Genomic DNA, 7229 nt, shown 5'->3' with positions numbered 1-7229 from the left:
AAATGGGCAAAAGATCTGAACAGACATCTCACCAAAGAAGATATGAAGATGGCAAATAAACATATGAAAAAATGCTCCATATCATCTGTCATCAAGAAAATGCAAATTAAAACAACAATGAAATAGCACTACACACCTATTAGAATAATGAAAATCCAAAACACTGATAACACAAAATGCTGGCAAGAATGTGGAGCGACAAGAGCTCTCATTCATTACTAGTGGGACTACGATATGGTACAGCCACCTTGGAAGACAGTTCAGCTGTTTCTTGCAAAACTAAACATGCTCTTACCATACAATCCAGCAATCACGCTTTTCGGTATTTACCCAAACAGGAGGAAAATTTATGTCTACACAAAAACCTACATACAGATGTTTATAGCAGCCTTATTCATAATTGCCAAAACTTAGAAGCAACCAAGATGTCCTTCAGTACGTGGATAAATGGTGGTACGTCCAGACAATGAAATATTTTTCAATGCTAAAAAGAAATGAGCTATCAAGCTATGAAAAGACAGGAAAGAACCTTAAATGCATATTACTAAGTGAAAGAAGCCAATCTGAAAGGTCTATATACTGTATGGTTCTCACTATATGACATTTTGGAAAAGGTGAAACTATGGAGATGGTAAAAAGGTCAGTTGTCTCCAGGGCTTGGGAAGCGGGAGGGATGAGATAGGCAGAGCACAGAGGATGTATAGGGCTGTGAAAGTATTCTGTACGATACTGTAATGGTGGATCCATATCATTATACATTTGTCCAAACCCATAGAATGTGCACCACTAAGAGCGAACACTGATGCAAACTACATTTTGAATGATAATGACATGTCAATGTAGGTTCATCAATTGTAACAAATGAACCACTGTGGTGTGGGATGTTGGTAATGGAAGAGGCCAGATGTGGTACAGGGGAAAGGGACATATGACATTCTATACTTTCCGCTTAATTTTGCTGTAAAATGAAAATTTTTCTAAAAATAGTCTATTTTTTAAAACGCACATGCAATTACATATCATTGTTGCAAGTCTTTTTTTTTTTTTTTTTTTGAGACGGAGTCTCGCTCTGTCGCCCAGGCTGGAGTGCAGTGGCCGGATCTCAGCTCACTGCAAGCTCCGCCTCCCGGGTTCACGCCATTCTCCTGCCTCAGCCTCCCAAGTAGCTGGGACTACAGGCGCCTGCCACCTTGCCCGGCTAGTTTTTTGTATTTTTTAGTGGAGACGGGGTTTCACCATGTCAGCCCATGTTGGGATGGTCTCGATCTCCTGACCTCGTGATCCGCCCGTCTCGGCCTCCCAAAGTGCTGGGATTACAGGCTTGAGCCACCGCACCCGGCCTGTTGCAAGTCTTTACTCAGCCTCTTCTATGGCCCTTAGTCTCAGGAGACACTGAAAGCTAACTACTTGATTAGACAATGGCTCCTTAGATCCGACAAGGTCTAAGCACAACCAAAAGCACAAGTGACAAAAGAAAAAACAGACAAATTGGACTTCACCAAAATTAAAAATGCTTGTGCTGCAAATGTTACCATCAAGAAAATCAAAAGACAACACACAGAACAGGCAAGCGGTTTTTTTTCCACATAAAAACGGCATCTGCTTTATTTGGTATACTTTCATTTCAGAACAAAATAAACAAAAAAGCACAATACACAACATCCAATATCCTGTTATAAATAAAAGTAGGAAGAGGATGGGGCTTACGGCTCTTGTTTCCTGCCTTAGACACACTGATAGGAGAGAAAAAACACTAGACATTTGCAGAGGGAGCCAGGTGAGATAAGGCCACTCAAGGCCACGGGACAGAGCCACTCAAGGAACCATGAGGACACTATACAAGGGCACAAGGTTTCCAAATATAAACTCCTAGTCTACTTCTTCCATGTGAGACCCATTCTCCTCACCCTCAAGCAAGGGTATCTCATCAGAAACAACAGCACTGGGTTCGTCTATTGTCACTTCATCTTCATCAATACCTATACCTAGCTTGATCATGTGGTAGATGCAGTTGGAATGGGTCTGGGGATCCTCAAGGGAGAAGCCAGAAGAAAACAGAGCAGTTTCAAACAGCAGCACCACCAGGTCCTTGACAGCTTTGCTGTTCTTGTCTGTCTCAGCCTTTTGCTGCAGCCTCTCCACAATGGGGTGGTCGGGTTGATCTCCAGGTGCTTTTTGGCCACCATGTAGCCCATTAAAGAGTTGTCTCCAATTGCTTGAACTTTCATGATTCACTCCATATTGGCTGTCCAGCCACAGGTGTTGATCACAATGCAGCAGGGGAAGACACAAGCCTATTGGAGGTTGTCACCTTCTCAACCTTCTTATCTAAGATTTCTTTCATGAGCTTTCAGAGGTTCTCAAACTTTGCCTTGCTCTCTTCCATTTTCTTCTTCTCCTCTCATCCTCAGGTAGCTCGACCCTCTTTGGTAATAGAGACCAGGCTCTTCTTATTAAACTCCTTGACCAGCTGCACGTAGTACTCATCAGTGAGTTTGGTCTAGTATACCTCCTCGAAGCCCCGCTTTGAGAGGTGTCTACCTGCTCTTTGCTCTCACCAGTGATGTAACAGATGGACTTCTGTGCCTCCTTCATGTGAGAGAGATACTCTGACAGAGACATCATCTCATCTTCAGACTAGGAGGTGTGATAGCACAGCAGCTCAGACAGACGTCCCTGCTTAGTGGAGTCCTCATGGATCCCAAGTTTTAGATTTTTAGAGAATGCCTCATAGAATTTCTTGTAATTCTCCTTCATTTCTGCCAGCTCAGAGAAGGGCTCAAGCCACTTCTTAACAACATTTTTGTGAATGACTTTCAAGATTTCACTCTGCTGGAGCACTTCTTAGGAGATGTTCGGGGCAGATCCTCAGGGTCCAATAGTTCAAGTAATTACATAGGGAAAGAGATCGACAGTAAAACTGACTATTAAAAGGAGTGCATTCAATTCGCAATTGCAGATATGGAACAAACCTAAGTGCTCATCAACCAACAAGTGGATAAAGCAAATGTGGTATATATACACCATGGAATACTACTCAGCCATAAAAAGGAATAAAATAATGTCTTTTGCAGCAACTTGGATGGAGCTGGAGGCCATTATTCTAAGTGAAGTAACTCAGGAATGGAAAACCAAATACCGCATGTTCTCACTTACAAGTGAATGCTAAGCGACGAGGATGCGAAGGAATAAGAATGATATAATGGACTTTGGGGACTGTGGAGGGGGAAGTTAGGAGGGGGTGAGAGATAAAAGACTACATATTGGGTATGGTGTACACTGCTTGGGTGATGAGTACAGCAAAAATCTCAAAAATCACCACTAAAAAATGTATCCATGTAACCAAAACCACCTGTACCCCCAAAACTATTGAAATAAAAATAAAAATTAAAAGAGTGCATTAAGTAGATATTTTTAGGAAAAAATACTTATTTTTTGTTTGTTTTTTTGTTTTTTTGTGGGGGACAGTATCACTCTGTCACCCAGTCTGGAGTACAGTGGCGTGATCTCGGTTCACTGCAACCTCCTCCTCCCGGGTTCAAGCAATTCTCCTGCCTCAGCCTCCCGAGTAGCTGGGACTACAGGCATGCACCACCAGACCTGGCGGATTTTTTTTGTATTTTTAGTAGAGACGGGGTTTCATCATGTTGGTCAGGCTGGTCTCGAATTCCTGACCTCAAATGATCTGCCTGCCTCGGCCTCCCAAAGTGCTGGGATTACAGGCGTGAGCCACCGCGCCTGGCCAAAAAAAACTTATAATCTCTTATCCCCACCAATGTTATACAGTCTTAGTAGCAAGTAGAATATATATAATTGTAATTTTTGCAGAATTGTCTTGTGTACTCTAAAAGTAAACAAAATAAGCTTTGAGAATTTTATTTAGTTTTTTGTTATCTAAAAAACACCTCAAAAACATTGCAGCTATGAAATCGGTGGAGAATTTCCAGGCCAATTTCTGCATGAAAGCCTGACCCTGTAGGGCTAAGGGAAAAAGCAAAGCCTCAAAACTTCTGGAGTCCTTTTTACCCTCATCAATAATGCAAACACTTGCCCTCAATTCCACGGCCTCCCTGGGCCAGAAGAACTGACACTGGAGTCCAAGGCGCACAGAAAAGGGGGTGTCCTGGGGTAAGGGCGGGGCCAGATCTAGACCTGCCTGCCACACTTCTCACCGAACCCCCATCGCCACCACCAAGCCTCTTGGAACTGCTCTGATCTAAGCCAGAGCATCAGGAACGTCAAATGTCAAATCAAGCTTAGAGCAGCTAACTTTGAGGGATAGTTATCTACTTTAAATTTTGGATGTTTTAAAAACATTTGAAACAAAAGTCATCTCTATAATCCCTTTTCAGCCATTTTTTAATCTTCTTTTGGACTAAGACAGGTGTTTAAATCAATAACTTAAAGAAACATATATATATGTATATATAAATATTAGAAATGACAATCAAAAAGTTCAACTTTAATTAACCACTTCATTGATTGTGAGTTTCACTTCCCAGCAGTCATCCGCTAATTAATATTTGTTAATCTCCATAGCAGAATGAACAGACCCAAAAATCACAAAGAAAATCCTTTGACTTAAACAGGAGAATTTATTTCCTTTAAAAGAAAGAGCAAGGACAAATACCGTATGATCTCACTTATGTGTGGAATCTAATAAAGTTGAACTCATGGAAGCAGAGAATAGAATGGTGGTTATCAGGGGCTGTGGATGGGGGTGTGGGGGAGATATTGGTCAAAGGGTACAAAGTTTTAGTTAAACAGGAGGAATAAGTTTAAGAGGTCTATTGTGCAACATGGTGACTGTAGTTAATAACAACATATTGTATACTTGAAAATTGCTAAGAGAAGATTTTGTGTTCTCACCACAAAAAAATAAGTATTTAAGTTAATGCATATGTTAATTAGCTCAATTTAGCCATTCCACACCATGTAGACATAATTCCAAATCTCATGCTATACACCATGAACATATACACAATTATTTGTCAATTTAAATAAATAAATAAGGAATGGCAGTTTGATTAATCAAAAATGGAGAAGAGGGGATTTATACCAGATCCAGTCAACCAATAGCCAGGCTTTGTTTCCAGCTAATTAAATAGCAGAAAAGATTATGGCTTCCACCCATTCGACAACAGTGTGATAAGCTAAGGAGTCATGACAAAATGCGATTAATTTCACTATCTTTTCAATCATTTCAAGTGTGTTTGGTTCTATTCTATATGATTCTTTAAGTATTTGCATTACTCCCAACATTTTTATCCTTATTATTGGGAATGTCACAGTTCCTAAAACATTGATTTCTGGCTTAAGTATGAATTTTGCAAGTACAGTTTATCCATATTAACTAGAAAAGAAAATGTGATCCTACATAATCACATGGGACAGTAACAAAAGAATATGGAAAGATGCTCTTAGGAAAAATTGCCAAAGACTTGGAAATGGGCAAAAGACTACTGAGTGTCTTTTCAGTGAAGTGCTGTTTATTGTCCAAGTGACCATCCCAGGATTCTCTGGCTCTATCCAGGTATGCACCTTTGACTGATTGTCTTCCCATTATTTAGGCTATTTTATAACTCTGTAAGGGTGGAAGTTAAGCTATAGAAAACTGTTAGTAATGCAAATAATTATTACCTATTGAAATGCAAATACACTGTATCTGGAAATATAATGAATTTCTGCCGTGTAGAAAGAATAATCTCAAACATTACATTTCATTGTCATACAAGACAGCAACATCCAACAAAATATATGTAGAATGCAAGCCACATATGTAATTTTACATTTTCTAGTAGCACACTGAAAAGGATAAAAAGAGGTGAAATTCATTTTAGTAATACATTTTATTTAATTCAATTATGTTCAAAATATTATCATTTTAACAAGTAGTCAACATAAAAAATATTGAGATAGTGGTGCCAAGATGGCCGAATAGGAACAGCTCCAGCCTCCAGCTCTCAGCGTGAGTGACACAGAAGACAGGTGATTTCTGCATTTCCAACTGAGGTACTGGGTTCATCTCACTGGGGCATGTTGGACAGTGGGTGCAGGACAGTGGGTACAGCCCAATGAGGGAGAGCCGAAGCAGGGCAAGGCATCGCCTCACCCGGGAAGTGCAAGGGGGAAGGGAATTCCCTTTCCTAGCCAAGGGAAACCATGACAAACAACACCTGGAAAATTGGGTCACTCTCACCCTAATACTGCACTTTACCAAGGGTCTTAGCAAATGGCATACCAGGAGATTATATCCCACACCTGGCTCAGAGGGTCCTACACCCACAGAGCCTCCCTCATTGCTAGCACAGCAGTCTGAGATCTAACTGCAAGGCAGCAGCGAGGCTGGGGGAGGGGCGCCCGCCATTGCTGAAGCTTGAGTAGGTAAACAAAGCGGCCAGGAAGCTCAAACTGGGTGGAGCCCACCGCAGCTCAAGGAGGCCTGCCTGCCTCTGTAGACTCCACCTCTGGGGACAGGGCATAGCTGAACAAAAGGCAGCAGAAACCTCTGCAGATGTAAATGCCCCTGTCTGACAGCTTTGAAGAGAGCAGTGGTTCTCCCAGCATGGAGTTTGAGATCTGAGAATGGACAGACTGCCTGCTCAAGTGGGTGCATGACCCTCGAGTAGCCTAATTAGGAGACATCCCCCACTAGGGGAAGACTGACACCTCACACCTCACACAGCCAGGTACACCTCTGAGACGACACTTCCAGAGGAACAATCAGATAGCAACATTTGCTGTTCAGCAATATTCACTCTTCTGCAGCCTCTGCTGCTGATACCCAGGCAAACAGGGTCTGGAGTGGACCTCAAGCAAACTCCAACAGACCTGCAGCTGAGGGTCCTGACTGTTAGAAGGAAAACTAACAAACAGAAAGGACATCCACACCAAACCCCAACTGTACGTCACTATCATCAAAGACCAAAGGTAGATAAAACCGCAAAGACGAGGAAAGAGCAGTGCAGAAAAGCTGAAAATTCTAAAAATCAGAGTGCCTCTCCCCCTCCAAAGGAACGCAGCTCCTCACCAGCAACAGAACAAAGCTGGACAGAGAATGACTTTGACGAGCTGAGAGAAGGCTTCAGACGATCAAACTTCTCCGAGCTAAAGGAGGAAGTACGAACCCAGTGCAAAGAAACTTAAAAACCTTGAAAAAAGATTTGACAAATGGCTAACTAGAATAACCAATGTAGAGAAGTCCTTAAACGACCTGAGAGAGATGAAAA

The 7229-nt window shown here is 41.8% G+C and overlaps 1 pseudogene; it reads right to left on the bottom strand.

The window, feature by feature from the left end:
• Positions 1-1588: 1588 nt before the first annotated feature.
• On the bottom strand, positions 1589-2879 carry LOC105550596 (annotated as a pseudogene).
• Between the last annotated feature and the right edge of the window lie 4350 nt (positions 2880-7229).

Source organism: Mandrillus leucophaeus, unplaced genomic scaffold, assembly GCF_000951045.1.
Source record: "Mandrillus leucophaeus isolate KB7577 unplaced genomic scaffold, Mleu.le_1.0 Scaffold490, whole genome shotgun sequence".
Taxonomy (NCBI): Eukaryota; Metazoa; Chordata; class Mammalia; order Primates; family Cercopithecidae; genus Mandrillus; species Mandrillus leucophaeus.
Note: the sequence above shows the minus strand (reverse complement) of the source record. Positions and strands in the feature narration are given on the sequence as shown.